A 15,238-nucleotide genomic window follows, 5' to 3' on the forward strand; every position below is an offset into this window, starting at 1 on the left:
GCATGTCGGAGTGCGTTGCTTTATACGTGATTTCGCTTTATACGTCGTAAACGGCCTATTGATCAAAAATTGTCGCTGAAATCGTTCTTACTTTACGTTTCACTAAATTCGAAAGAAAAAGAATGTCGGTGTTGTCTACGCCACAGCTCTTTACTTTTTTTCCGCTTGTAAGTTTACTTCGGAAAGAATTGTACCTCATCTGACGGACAATTGAGCATTTCCGGAAATACTTTCTGTCAGAAACTTCGGGAGCTTTCAAGTACTTGAAACTGAATTGCAGTAAAGGAAATACTTTTTTCGGCCCCGACGGCAAAAGCATGAGTTCTCCACTCATCCGTGGTAAGCAGATAGTAGACCGAACACTTCTTACATTGGGAAGTGGGCTGCTGCTGCTGCTGCTGCTGTTCCCCAGATTCCTCCCTCGGTTGTTTCATGCCTCTTTTTTTTTTCTCTCTCTCTCTTCACTCACTATTTTTCTGTCGTTTTCTAGACAACAAGGAACAAAGAGACAATCCCTAATTATTTTGCTTCAAATGACTTTCGAGTTTAATAGGTTCTGTTATATTGTTTTTTTGGTTCAGTTCTAGGTAAAAATTCACATAAGAGTACCCACCTTATTTCTTCACTGTTTTATATTCCTGCAGAATACCGGGAAAATGACATAAAAATCAAATTTTCTAATAATAAAAAATCGCTGCAGTCAAAATAGGAAAATATCAGATTTTATGCATGGTAAAAGCCAAGTTACTGTGCTCTATCCCTGGAGTAACCCTGTTCCACACTTTGACCCAGTTCTGTTCCATTTCTCTTCATTTTTTCACTTTTTATTCTCTGTACCCAAAAGAGCCAAATGACTTTTAATTTTAATAAGTTCTGTTTATTTCTAGGTCCAGTTCTAAATCCACAGCTAAGATCAAATTCTTAGTTATTTCATTTCATGTGACTGTTTGATTGAAGAATTTTTACAACGTTTCAACCAACCATCACGTTAGATCAATTTAGATTTTATCCTAAAGAAAACTATGCAAATGCGATGCATTCAAGTTAGTTGTAAATCTAAACTAAGAATTAAAAACCTGTAACTTCACCTCTCTTGACAGGAAATACTATCTTTTTTCAAATCGAATACGCAACTCTCAATTTCTTGACTTGTTTAAAATCCTTACCTTTAAAAATAGGCAAATCTTATTGACGATTAACAGAACGGAGTGCAAAGGAATTAGATATCCTCAAATAACATCAAACGCGTTTTTCTCAAAAACTTGATTCAAAGAGAAAACAAAAAGTTGAGTACAATAACTTTTTTTCCTTTCAAAAAAAAAAATTCCTCAAGAAAATATAAAGGAAATGTTGTTTATTATTGTTTATTCCTTCAATTCAAAGTACTACTTAATAGACATAATGACTGACAGATATTTAAAGGTGTGAAGTAACTTAAGCTTTGCTTTTTTTCCCAACTTCAAAAAACAATTACCTAAATTGAAATGTTCAGGATGAGAGAGAAAAAGAGCAACAAATAAACAACTTTAAAAAAATTAATTTTTTCGCAGTTTCAATTTTTTTTTTTTTAAAGGAGACATTTTTTACTCATTTGAATTTTATATATCAGTGTCATTTGGGTCTTTATCTGTAGTACTTCATCGCAATAATTGCCTCACAGAAATTCTAGTTTTAAATTCTGGCAAAATATACTATTTTTACATAGAAATATGTAACTTAGAAGAATATAAACTCTTAAATACAATTTTAAAAAAATCTAATTTGGATTTAATTAAAATTAAGTATTATTTCTAATATTTTAAAGCAAAAAATGTGGTAATTTTTAATTTGTAGCATTTCTTACATACAAGATATTTTTCTAGTGTCTTTCTTCACATTTTGCTCATTAAACAAAATAAAATATGCTCATATAATAAGATATTTATTTGGTATATTACTATCCAAAAGGTTTTACCTGACTGAAGACTTCATACGCTTCAAAAATATGCAAAAATGAAATGGCAGTCACATGTTTCAAGCGCATTGAAAAGGTGCTCCTTTTTTAGACTTGACAAAAGTGAAATGTTCAAAGTAAAAATTATTGGAAAAAAAACGTAAAGTTGTCAACGAGAAATGGAAAAATAAAGGTAGGAAACAAAATTAGAAAAAACGCAAAGAGAGAGAAAAATTAAAAAAAAAAACAGAACGACAAAAGACACAGTGGCTGAGAGGCAACTCAGTGTAAAATGAATCTTTATGCGTTATGGAAGGGTGGGGATGAAGTAATGTCGTTAACAAAGAAATCAGATTATCATAGTGAGCCGATGTGACTGTGGTGAAAATAATTTTAGTGCTGCCGAAATTGAACTAATGTCTAAAATTGCTTCACATTGTTGGAATCTAGAACATAAATTCATATATTCATATATTCAGTATGAAGTTTTGAATCAGGTTATATCTTAACTCTTCAGTTTCTTAGGATTATTTATTTTCTCTTATTATTACTTTATTATTATTATTACTTTTCCTATAATTTTTAATTTTGATTAAGAATTATGTCCGATAATATTGTACAATAGTGTGAGAAGCACTCAAAATTTTACAAGAAAATTACAACAAATAAAATAGAACACAATAAGTAAAAACATCACGCGAAAACAGAAAATAAAAGACAAATAAAAAAAAAAGAATAAAGCATGAAATGAAATCTGTGAAGAGAGCAGCGAAATCAAATAAACTTACATGAACGGGAAATTTTTCAAGAATGATTTAAAATATTTTCGTAACGAGATTGCCAGATTGCAAAAAATGAAAACAAAAGCGTAAATTGAGCTAAAAGCGTTAGGGGAGTTTTGTATTAAAATGCGTTCTTGCTGCATTACTGAAATGCGTTTGATTTGTTAGTTAACAATGATGGGGGCCCGAAAATGGATTTGCGCAGGGTAATATTATGCTGGATCACTTAAAGAAGTTGACAATAAATAGTTTAGAAAATAAATATTTATTTAAGAAAAAAAAATAGAAAATAGAAAAGAGAAAGAAACATGAATTGCCTTTGCATTTAGCATTTGCAATTAGCATTTGCTGCACTACGAACACACTATAAAGCAAAACTTCTCTATTTACGCTTTCACCTTAATTTGCGCTTCTGTTTTCATATTTTGTAATCTGGCAATCTTGTTACGAAAATATTTTAAATCATTCTTGAAAAATGTCCCTTTCATGTAAGTTCATTTTAATTTGCTACTCGCTTTATAGATTTCGTTTTATGCTTTATTCTGTTTTTTCCTTACATTTTATTTGCTGTTTTTACGTGATATTTTTACTTAATGTGTTCTATTTTATTTGTTGCAAATTTTTGTGAATTTTTTTTTGAGTGCTCCTCACATTATTGTATTGATATATTTTGCTTTGGCTATATTGATACAATATTAGAAAGCACTTCTTTTTTGTGGATCTAATCGCGTGACCCGATGAAAAGATTATATCTTTTATTTTCCTGATTTTTATTAATTCCCCCCTTTTTTCGGATTTTTTTCCTCCGAATTTTTATTGTTAGTACTATTTTTCTTTTCCCCTTCTTTCATTGTTCTGCAATTTGTTCCATGTTTTCTCTTTATTTTGAACTTATTTTATGAGTACTATTTACTTGCAGCTTACGCACAGTCAATAAAACTAATTGTTCTTCTTAATTTCCTTCGTTTTTTNAAAATTATTTACTAAAAAAATTTCTTTGTTAATTTATATAATTTTTCCATGTGCAAATCCATTTCGGGCGAATCTGTGGCAATTCATGTTTCTTTATCTTTTCCATTTTATATATATATATATTTTTTCTTAAATAAATATTTATTTTCTAAATTATTTATTGCAAACTTCTTTAAGTTATACAGTATAATACAGGGTTATTCATAATTCCCTCCGGGGTTTCGAAGCGTTATAGTAAAAAAAAGAAGACGAATATGTAAAAAAGAAACATAGAAAATAATTCCGAAACTATTCAAGTTTTACTTACATGCATTACAGGTGTTCTATGTGTGAACCCTTGGTCACACAGCGTACATCAATGTGATAGTCCAGTTCCTGCCTGGAGGGAATTATGAATAACCCTGTATTACCTTGCGCACATCCATTTTCGGACCCATCCTTGGTAACTAACAAATCAAACGCACTTCAGTAATGCAGCAAGAACGCACTTTAATACAAAACTCCCCTAGTTACGCTTTTAGTTCAATTTGCGCTTTTGTTTTCATTTTTTGCAATTTGGCAATCTCGTTACGAAAATATTTTAAATCATTCTTGAAAAATTTCCCGTTCATGTAAGTTCATTTGATTTTGCTGCTCTCTTCACAGATTTCATTTCACGTTTTATTCTGTTTTTTATTTGTGTTTTATTTTCTGTTTTTGCTTGATGTTTTTACTTATTGTGTTCTATTTTATTTGATGTAATTTTCTTGTAAAATTTTTTGAGTGCTTCTCACACTATTGTATTGATATATTTTGCTTTGGCTATACTGATGCAATATTAAAAAGCACTCTTCTTTGAGGATATAATCGTGTGAGCTGATGAAAAGATTATATCTTTTATTTTCCGGATTTTTAAAAAATTTTTAAAAACTGTTTACCCTTTTTTCCGGTTTTCTGTTATTTTTATTATTTTTTTTTCTTTTTTCCTTTTTTTCATTGTTCTGTAATTTTTCCCTTGTTTTCTCTACATTTTGAATTTTAATATAGATATATTGTGATTGTTGGAAAATTCCAATTAATATATGTTTTTCTTAAAACAATGTACACATTTGATATGGTGCACATTTACTTTTGTTTGAGTAGATGAAATAGCAACGAAATCTAATTTTTCATCACTTCTAGCCTACTTATTGTGATATAACGTATATTCTTTCTTCCTTTTCCCTTCTTCACTCAGATACTTCCCAAAATCACAATTGGCCAAATAAATGGTAACCAGTTAACAACACAAATATTTATTAACAAAGAAAAAAAATGAAGTTTGAAGAAAATTAATATAACCAATGCACCTAAACAATTCGCTTCCGCTCTCCATCAGAGCGTTCCCTCCTCTGTCTTTTTACAACATCTACCTTGATGACAGCGCCATCACAACATGGAGGCATGACACTTATTTTGAAACTTTTATGGAAAAAAATTGTGCTGAAAAAATATTAAATTTATTTTTAGATTTATTGATGATTTAATTTCCTTTAATTTTCAAAGTTATACAATTTTGTCAAGTAATATTTTCCCCAAGAAATTAGTCTTGCTTCCGAATCTATAATATTAATTTTTTGGATTTAAGCATTAAAAAATAAGAAATTATCTATATTGTTGACTAATGCGATGGAAGGAATAAATTTAAATTTAATAGAGATAAAATAATTACATGGAATTCTAATATTTTTAAAAGCATTTAATTAAATACTATTTCTAATCGAATAAATAGAATCGAAAGAATTGTATTTATCCAAAAAACCGAAAAGTAATATTTATTTATCCAAAAGAACAAATAGGAAAACTCTGCCAAAATTTGATATAAAAAAAGACAATGAATATCCAACAAATGTAATTGAATTCTATGTAAAACTATTTAGTTAATTGCATATTATAATTATTAATAAATTAATTTACACAAAAAAATGTTCTTATCTAAATTGATATTTTTACCTTGTGCAAATCCAATTCGGTCATTTCCGAGGATAAAAATCTTCTAATATTTAATAAAATGTTAATAATTTACATTTTTCATTTAAAAAAAACTCTTTGGTTTTAAACATAGCTGCATTTCTTTTAGGCTATTTTTTGCATTACTTCATTTCACTTCCCCATTAGTCCCGAAAGCATATTAAGCTACAATTTTTTTTAAACTTTCTTTCCTCATTGGTACTTGGTTACATACTAGGTCATCCCAGATACGTACTATCTCGTGTTGGCTGACATTTCTAGGACAGAATGAAGACATGAAAGAAAGACATACCAGGACGCATTTCTTCTTTTTTGTTCTTTCTTCTTCGTGGTCAGAAAGAAAAAAAAGAAGAAACGATGATAATTGAGAAGAAAACACTGATCTCTTCTGGAACCCAATTCATCCAAGAAAAGAATTTTCATCCCCCCCTTCTCTGATGAATAAGAAAAAGAACAAAGAAACAAAAAAATGGATCAAAAAAGCGTATCGCATTCGGTCCCTTTGAAAGACAAGAGGTCAAGAGGTCAGAAATAACCTTCTTATCAATTGGGCAATGTCCAGAGAGAAGAAAACGATTTTGTTTTGTTACTTATTCTCTGTGAAAGGGAAAGTTCCATTTTTTGTTGGAACGTCATTTTTATCTCTTTTTTGTTTGTGGAAAACGGAAATGAAATGTTCTCTTCTATGAGTCTCATCTGCCCGAAAAGTAATAATCCCAGATTCTTTTTTTTATTTATTTGATTATGTTGGACCAATACAAAATTTTCTGAATAGCTCTGATAAATAAACTTTAACTTTTTTAACTCTGGATGAACTAGAACATTTCTAAAGTTTACGGTGACTGCTCAATCTTAGTAAGAGAAGCAATTAAATTTATCTCATTAGACTTTTAAAAAAATTGTGACTTTTTCATTAAAAAAAGAAAGCTTATATTTTAAGTAATTAAATGAAGGGTGAATTAATCAAAAAAATAAATAAATAAAGTGAATTAATCAAAAAAATGAATAAAATAAATTTTAAGAATAAATGAGAATTCTTATTCCATTTAATCGCGCGCATTATAGGTTACAAATTCGAATTTGTGTTTCATGGAGACATAGTCATAAATTGAAGACGCAAGTTCATGCTTTAAAACTTTTCCTAAAACTCGAATAATAAGTTTTTGAATTAAATTTCCTTTTAGCGTCCGATTTTCGCATACCATAAGATGCTATTTTATTAGTTTGGAGGGGGCATTAAAAATGTACCGACGAAGCAAAGCGTATAAAAACGTAGTCTCTCTAAATAAACATACCTTTTTCTCTTAGGGATTTCGATTATTGATGCTTCGAGACAAAATTTATAGAAAATTGATGCTTAACGGCAAAATTGTATAAATATAATCTTTTCAGTTGAATAAAAAAAAAAACCTCCGAAATGTATCCTGGAGGCAATTTCAAATTTCGCATTTTCGTCATATTTCCGAAGATATTTACGCAAGTCAAACATCTGAACTCAGTCATAAAACCAGTTTATTTAATTATAATTAGCTGAGAAAAATTTCTTAAACATTTATGAATAATTTTTATTATGATTCGATGATTATGATTTAATGATTATGATGACAAATCTGTGACCACACTAGTAGCTTTTCATAGGTTAGAAATTTTATATTTCGAAAATCAAATCCTAATGCACCCTAGTATAAAAATAAATAATACGGCTGCTCCTAAAATGTGCAACACGGTGCTCTGGAAATAGAATTGGAAACACCTGAAAGTTTAAAAAATATATAAATTTTATATTTTTAATGCATTTAAAATTCTAATAATGACTATTAATTTTTTAAGATAACAGTGCAAGTTGAAGCTAGGTAAACTCCCTCCCACTCACCGATATACAACTTTTAATACTTCCTCAATCGTTGGAACCCATTTAACTTCCACAAAGTTTTAAGTTAATTCAATTTAAATTATTTACACTTCTACTTTATCGATCTAGTGTTCCTTCTAATAGTTTAAATCCGCATATAAACTAAGTTTAAAAGTACTAAGCATACATTCTTTAAACTCTTAAGCAAACGTACTTTATGAATACAAAACTGAGAAACTGCTGTCAACTTCTGATATTTGGAAACTGCTTAAAATTGCTTCCTTTCACTTTAAGAAAACGCAAAGGAAAAAAAAGTGATACCCCTTCTAACAAAACTAGAAAATAGAATTTTTATTTTTCATTCGTATTGAAAAGAAGTGTAATTTTAAGAATCCTATGGTTCAGCGTTTCTTCCCTTTAATCTTTTCAAAGGGAAAAATTGGAGTAGCTAATCCCTCTCTGAAACCTCTTTTCAAGAGTCTTGCCTAATTCCATAATCTTTGAGGATGCGAGCGCCATCTGTTGGAGGCTATTTATTCATTTTCGAAAAAAGTTGAAAGCTGAATCTATTTTTCCCAAATAAAACCCCGAGTCTGTAAATCTTAGGGGATTAACTTAAGAAAGAGCTTTCGCTGCAAACTTTTCTTAAGAACGTCATTAAATCGAGATGAGACAAGGCTCGACTTTTTCTTCTTTTCTTTTTTTCAATCGTAAATTTCAAGAAGAGTGGAATAATTTGGATGTCTTCTTTCAAATATTCTTAGAAATATTTTGTTCTTATAAATCCATGGAAAATATTTACTCATTCGGAAACTTCATGTTCTTTTATCGAAACAAGAACCGACCAATATCTATATAGCGTGAAGCAAAACATGATCCAAGATTAGCAAATTTAAGCCATTATTTTAATTATACAGTGAAATATATATATATATATATATANTCATTTAAGAAAATTATACATGTAAATTTGGTTAGTTATGCATATCAGCTATTTATTAAGAATATTTTTTCAAACATCAATACACTAAGACATATGCACAATTAATGTTGTTGTTGATAATTCCTATCAGGTCTGACTGAGTCAGACCAGATCAATAAATCCGTTGACATTTAGGAAGTCCGAAACTAAAAGGGGAGAGGAAGAAATGAATATCGTTCCAGTCCAGCCCCAAACAGTTCAAGATGTGCTCAGGTGATGACTGGTTTTGTTGGCATTTAGGGCAAGAGGAAAGATCTTCTGATTAGCAGAAAATGTGAGAATTTTCAGGTGTCCACTGGCCAGTCGGGAAAAGCAAGTGTTGGTCTACCTGTCACCAGGAAGAGATAGATAGAGTCCTGGTCTTTTTGCTTTATACCAGTAGTGAATAGGTGGAAGCAGCCACTTTTGTTTGTTCTGGGCCTTTTGCCTTGCGAAAAGCTCAAGGTATGTAAGCTCTGAGGTGGAGAGGACTGGATGGTCTAGTCCCTTCTTTGCAAGAGTGTCAGCCAACTCTTTTCCGTGGATATCGACGTGGGACGGGATCCATTGAAAGTGGACTTCATGCTGCTGGGAAATGAGCTTTACTTTTTGTAAGATCGAAAAACTGGTTTTATCTCCAATGAGGGACCAATTTTTGAGGTGTTGAATTGAACTACGGCTGTCAGATAGTATCCAAGTATTTCCAAGGTGCCCTTCACTCAAGATTTTCTCTAGTCCCCTGTCGATTGCAATTAGTTCGCTTCAAAAGACGGAGCAAAAATCGGGGTGGCGTTGATGAAGAGTGTAGTTCTCTCGAGATGTTTCAATAAACACTCCACTGCCTGTCTGTCTATCCATTTTACTGCCATCAGAATATATTTTGATGTCGTTTGGAGGGATTTTATTGATGATTTTCAGTGACAATTGTCTGAGGAAGTCAGGCACACAGTGATACCTCCCGATGGTGTTCCTGCTTTGACGGGGCGGTGAGGATTGAGCTCACCAATGACCCGGAGGGCAATGCCGCTGGTAGCTTGCTACTGGTAGGGTCTTCCAAGCCGGACAGGCCGAAGGGTAGGTGCCAGACTAAAAAGAACACCACCGGGATCCAAGACAGTCTTCTACCTCACAGTGCTCCGGTCTTTGGACAGCAGAAGCTGCCCCCCCCCCCCCATGAATCAGTTTCACTATTAATAAATAAGCAGCATATTTATTTAGTAATTTTAAAATTTATTTTGTTATACGTTTAAATCTAGTTGTAATAAATGTTCGCATGAATTCGGCTCAATTTCACCTCATGAAGAGATATAGAGTAGCTTTTAGTACTCTTTAGCGGTATTTTAATATGCAGCATGATAATATGGAAAAAATTTCGGTCTACTTATAAGAGAATTAACATTCAATGACACTCCTAGATAAATTTGATTTATTTCTGATGTCAACATGCAAGTCGATCAGGTGAGAAATCTTAGTATGTTGATAATGAAATGTATAGTTAAAAAGTTTTGCTGCATTTTAAATACAGGTAATCAACTTGACAAATTTCATGGTATCCATGTTTCAGTAATAATTAAAAGAGCATGAAAATAAATTAGTGCTATAGATAGCATAGTATATAAATTCAGTTAAACCACATTAATGCCTAAATAATAATTTTTTCATTACAATTTTGTACATTAATTATATCTTATTAATTTTGTCTTTCAAAGTGTACATTTATGCACATTTAATTTGGTAACTTATAAGAATACGAATATATAATGATAAAATAAATAACAGTGACTCTATAAATTGACCCCTAAATCAAAATGGCCATTTACTCAATTTAATAGGTATTGGCTCCCCAAACTTTGATGTTTTGCATATTAGTTTTAATCATTTGAAAGGAAACGAATGAAAATGGATGAAATGGATCAAAATTTTATTTAGATGTAATCACACCGTTGTAATTAAGAAAAGAGCAACAAATTGCGTGTCATTTTTTCGTCTGCACTTTTGTGTTTCGACTCTAAGGAAAGTTCTTTTTTATAGAGCTGAAACTATAGTACATATTTCCGTAATTGAGCACACAAACTTGCAAATGTATGTGGACCAATAAATAACTAAATAAAGCCTTACTATGATGAATACAAATATCTAATAATTATAATCATAAATACTAATAATTATAAATATACTTGTTAAAAATATCATTTATTTAAATTTTTAAAAGCTTTATAATTGAAAAGAAATTTGGATCATTTATCATTACATCTGAATGTTTATATGGATAAAAACAAAAGAAAGTGCTAAAAAAATCTATTCTAAAAATATAGAATTTTTTTAAAGAATGAATCTTCCCAAATGTAAACTAAGAGACTTCATTTTTTATGTTCCCTAACTTAACAGTTCCTTTTTTTCTATCTTTTTTACTATCTTTTCGTCAACAAATGGCGCAAGACAAGAACATACAACAAGAGAACCACAACCATTGATTTTTGGCCGTCTTATCTGGCTGAATAAATATCGAATTCGTAAAATAAAGATAAGGCCTAGCTTTTGTTCGGTTTTCACGCACTGCGAGCTTCAAGCATCGATTTATCGAATGGGTCCAGTGAGGCACCTGAGCGCTCAAACAACAACAACATAAAACCCGTTTATATTCCACTTGTTAATACTGAAAGCCATGTGTGCTCAATGCCTCCGCTGAAGCAGAGCAAATTAATGAATCATTCTTTTATACCCCCCAGAATCCTAATTCTCTCCGAAATCATGAATGACTGAATCATTTGTTTATCTAGGATTCATTACAAATATTATTCGTAGGAAAGAAAAAAATTCTAATGAGGTTCGGCTTTTGTTTTTTTTTCCCTTACTGTTTTGTGGTGATGTGTACTTAAGGAATTTAGACAGTCAAATTCCTTAATGAATTATTTTCCTAATATTTATGTTGTTTATATCTTCTGAATATTCTTGAATAAATAATTTAATCTAATTATTAATAACACACACACTTAAAGCGAATATTTTACATATTTACTACATGCAAGGTATTCCGAACTGACGAACCTTAAACTATAATTTTAATCTTTGTTAAAAATCTAGGTTTAAAAAAAATGCAAATTTGAGATTAAAAATTAGTATTACGTAAGGAAAAAGGAACTTTATAGAATCTCTATTCTATCGAAGAAGACGAGATTAATAACATTTATGTTTGAAATATCTTGGGCATAAATTCAATCTCAAAAATGCTAGAATTGTTTCCACCCTAGTCACAATGACTTATCATGATACCCTGAAATCTTATTTTATTCGTTTGAATGCTGATTGCTTTATTAAAGACCTCATCAGGTCTCCATAACGCGTGGAAATACATTTTACCCTGATTTGCTTCTCAGCCTTTTTTTTTCCGCTCTGTTTTTAGTTTTTTTCTCTCTCGTCTTCCGTGGTTTTTCTAGTTTTTGTTTCTTACCTCAATTTTTCCATTTTCCGTTGGTAACTTTACGTTTTTTGAAATCATTTATGCTTCGTTACATTCATCTCTATCACATCTTGAAATGGGTCCCAACTTTTGATGTACTTGAAACATGTCGACTATCATTTCAATTTTGTGTATTTTTGAAGCGTATGAAGTTTTCTATCAGGTAACATTTATACCTGTTTGACAGCTAAACGATTTAAAACAAGGTTGAAAGGTGATTATTGGAAAGGCCACCAAATTTACTCCGAAGCGTGTTTTCAGTCCAGATGAGATTCACTTCGACAGACATCACATTTTGATTTCGATTCACTGTCTCTTTACTGAGATATTGATTTCCAACCTCTAATTCTGTATAGTATTTTCATTAGATTCCTAAAATTATTTTAAACATGTATAGGAAGGGTACTACCCATCACCGAAATATGGTGTTGTAATGAAGATAAATGGCAAAACCATCAGTACCATCTCGGCGCGTCTAAATAACAACTGCAGTATTTATCTGGCTGAGCTCCTTGCGATACAGACAGCGCTCCAATGGCTTAAAAACCAGGGTTCTCCAATGGCAAGCATGATTCCCTTTCTTCACTTATGAGCCTGGAGGACCCACGTAAACACCTCAAACTTATAGAAGACACCAAAGCCATGTGGAGTAGCAACTATAATATAAATTGGATTAAAGCACACTCAGGCATTGAAGGGAATGAAGAGGCCGACTGGGTTGCTAAGGAAGCCACTAAGCTTGGCCAGATTGATTTTGAGATCCCGGGTGAAAAATGCGAAATTAAATCTTACATTAAGAACATTACTTTTAACCGCTGGAGAAATGACTGGAGGTCTAGTGACAAGGGAAGACAAACCTATAAATTTTTTAAAGACCCAAGCATAAAGCGCCTGCAGGCCAATTTTTATTTAAACCAGCTCCTTACTGGCCACGGAGTGTTCGGGACCTATCAACAAAAATATTTCAAAAAATCAGCTTCATGCAATTACTGTGGAGTGAGACAGGACATTGATCATCTACTTAAGCACTGTCCAAGATTCCGGGCACTTCGTGGAACCCACATGAATAATTGCGAAGAGGAACATCAATTCTTCGCTATATTGACCTGCAGGAAAATTGTGACTCAAATTATTAAACAAACCCTCGAGGACATTCTAGCCCCAGATCAACTGGCCCCAGTCATGAACCAACAATAGAGCATGTCATCGTTAATTTTTACTAATCAACTTTTAGCCTTACATTTTGAATTTTTATCTACTTTTGATTTTAGACTTCATAGACTTCTAGTCAGACTTTTACTTTTAGACATTTACTATTTGGACTTTTAGCTTTCATTGATTTTAGTTTTGAGATTTTTTATCTCTTGTTTCCTTATTATTATAATCATTTAATTCTCGACATTTACACCGGCGCTATTGGATTTCATTGCCTTTAACACATGTTTTTAATTGTCAAGAGTTATTGTTAATCCACTTTTAACTGATCACCACCACTGTCATTTGGCGAAATTTTACTGTAACTTTAGTTTTTAGAGAAATTTTATTGTAATAATTTTACTTTTATCTCCGTATACCCCCCTGGGATGGGTCGGAGTTCAACCTACTTACCCATCACCGAAAGCTACAGCGACTCAAATTCAATCGTAATGACTCAGTGGATACAGCGTTTGCTTCCCCATGATCCAGGGATGCCTGATTGATATGAATTCTGCTTCCAGATCGCCCTGACCATAGTGTTGTCGTTTAAATATCCTCAGTGGGAGACGAATCAAGGTTTCCTCTCATGATTTTCCTCTCCGTCGGAGAAAATTTGGATGAATTCTATCTAAAAGTCCTCCACGACGGCTAGTTTTTCCCCAATCCTTTAATCCAGAAATTCCTTCGTCCACTGGGTAGGATTCACAATTATAAGGTTAAGGAGTTGAATACTGACAGCCGTAAGCCCAAAAATGGATTGACTGTCCAACACTGGTAATAAAATTTAAAAAAACTTATCCACAACCTTTAGAATATAGTATGCATGTTATTTTAAGGCAGTTTTACAGATTAGGTTCGTGTTACCTCCAGAGCGACAACGCTAGCTGTCATCCCGAAAGATTCTCTGTGAATTGACAGATCGACAAAAGAACAAACCAAATGGACTGCTCTGCCAAGACTTGAACTGTTTGGAGTACCTCTGGAATGAACTGAATTACCGGGAACAGTGTTAGAACAACCATCCAAAATTGACTGAACAAGTTATTTGTCTTTTTCAAGTAGAAGAGGGATATTACCAAAAATATTACAGAAAGCATACCGTTGAGACTGTATTTGTCTCTCGCGAAAAGGTGAAGATACTACCAGCTATTGAATATGGAAAATATTTTCTCTTATCTATACAGAAGTACAAATATTTATTGATAGTTGGCGTAAAATTCTAAGCTGGAAATATCGATTTCTTATACTTTTCAGAATTCCACCTAGTTGGCTACCTAGTCCGCATAGTCATATGACACTCTAACTACGTCAAAAAATAAAAACAGAAGAGTTCCTAAACAAGTTATGAATAGATGCTTTATTATGACTACAGGGTTACTAATGGATCTTCAATTTAGAGCTTGGAAATATGTAAGGAAATAACATCGTAAGGCAAGGACACTGTGATTGCGTTTGTGTAGATAGAGGTACCTCATTTGCTCACCGAAACTAATCGCTTTAGGACTTTTTGAAGCATCGTAGCTTAGCCCTGTCCTTGGTATTTCAATTTTTTTGTCTACCCATTATTAGTAGGGCCAGTCGTGATCGTCTAGACTAGGACTGGCCTATAAATCGATGTATCGAAACATATCGATTTAACGCATATATCGGCAAGACTATACAGCGACTTTCATTCAAGGCGATGCATCAGAAATCTGATTTAAGCCGTCGAGAAGAGAGAACGAGGGCAAAACGATATAGCGATATAAGACACGCAAGGATATAAGATAACGATATAGCGATATAAAACTCTTCTCTTACGTTCCGATGTCCACTCGCGCTGTGGAAGACGATGTCCGTTTCGTTATGTTGAAATGGCCTTGATTGGCGAGCTGTAGAATCAGAATCAGAGTTTTGAGAACACATATCGTTATATCGCATGTTCCTTTTCGCACCTCTTAGCTTTTTTCTTTCTTTGTCGCGACTTTTCTTGTAGATTATTTTCAGTGGGACTAACTTCGTGATCGCCGATGTTACCTTGTTCTGAAGGCAATCTATTATTGAAAAGAATATATAAAGAAGAGTTTCTTCATTAATTAGATAAGTTTTTTTT

The sequence above is a fragment of the Parasteatoda tepidariorum genome, chromosome 3 (genome assembly GCF_043381705.1).
Source record: "Parasteatoda tepidariorum isolate YZ-2023 chromosome 3, CAS_Ptep_4.0, whole genome shotgun sequence".
NCBI classification, from domain to species: domain Eukaryota; kingdom Metazoa; phylum Arthropoda; class Arachnida; order Araneae; family Theridiidae; genus Parasteatoda; species Parasteatoda tepidariorum.